The sequence below is a fragment of the Dipodomys spectabilis genome, unplaced genomic scaffold, assembly GCF_019054845.1.
Source record: "Dipodomys spectabilis isolate Male_0828 unplaced genomic scaffold, ASM1905484v1 ptg000249l, whole genome shotgun sequence".
NCBI lineage: Eukaryota > Metazoa > Chordata > Mammalia > Rodentia > Heteromyidae > Dipodomys > Dipodomys spectabilis.
This window is the reverse complement of record NW_024870926.1, coordinates 326,081-326,771: the sequence shown is the minus strand read 5'-3', so window position 1 is coordinate 326,771 and position 691 is coordinate 326,081.

Sequence of the window (691 nt, the reverse complement as noted above, 5' to 3'; positions counted from 1 at the left end):
TGTCCCTCAGCTCTTCAGCTCAATTCTAGTGCTCTACCACTTGAGCCACAGCGCCACTTCCGGCTTTTTTCTTTTTGCTTATGTGGTGCTGAGGAATCGAACCCAGGGCCTCTGGCATGCAAGGCAAGCGCTCTACCACTGAGCCACCTTCCCAGCCCATGGTAAACTTTTTTATCAAGTAAATTGCAAGACTCTAGGTATTCACATACAAACAAGAAGTGGAAACATGTGTTATTGTTTTTGTTGTTGTTGGTTGCGATTTTTTTTCTTTTTATTGGGGGCAATGGGACGGTGCAGAAATCGGGAAAAGAAACGTGAACAAATGCAACCACTCTTCAGTATACACTATGTGGAAAATGCATTATGTAAATTCTCTGCAGGGATAGGAGGGAGAAACAGAAAATCGAAGGAAGGGTGACATTTCCAAAAAAGTAATGTACTCATTACCTGATTAATAATGGCAATTAAATTATATTTTAAAATATCTAACTTAAAAGCACACAAATTATCATAGACCTCTAAAGAGAATGTCTTCAAATTACATAATCACATAAGAAAAATAGGTTTACAAGAGGTACAGAGCATACTCTTCATGAAAATTTTTTCATAAGAATATTTTCTATTGTGCATTTGGGTGGTGTATTCAATGAACTTGTTGAATCTGCATTGACATATCATTGTTAATCAAAAT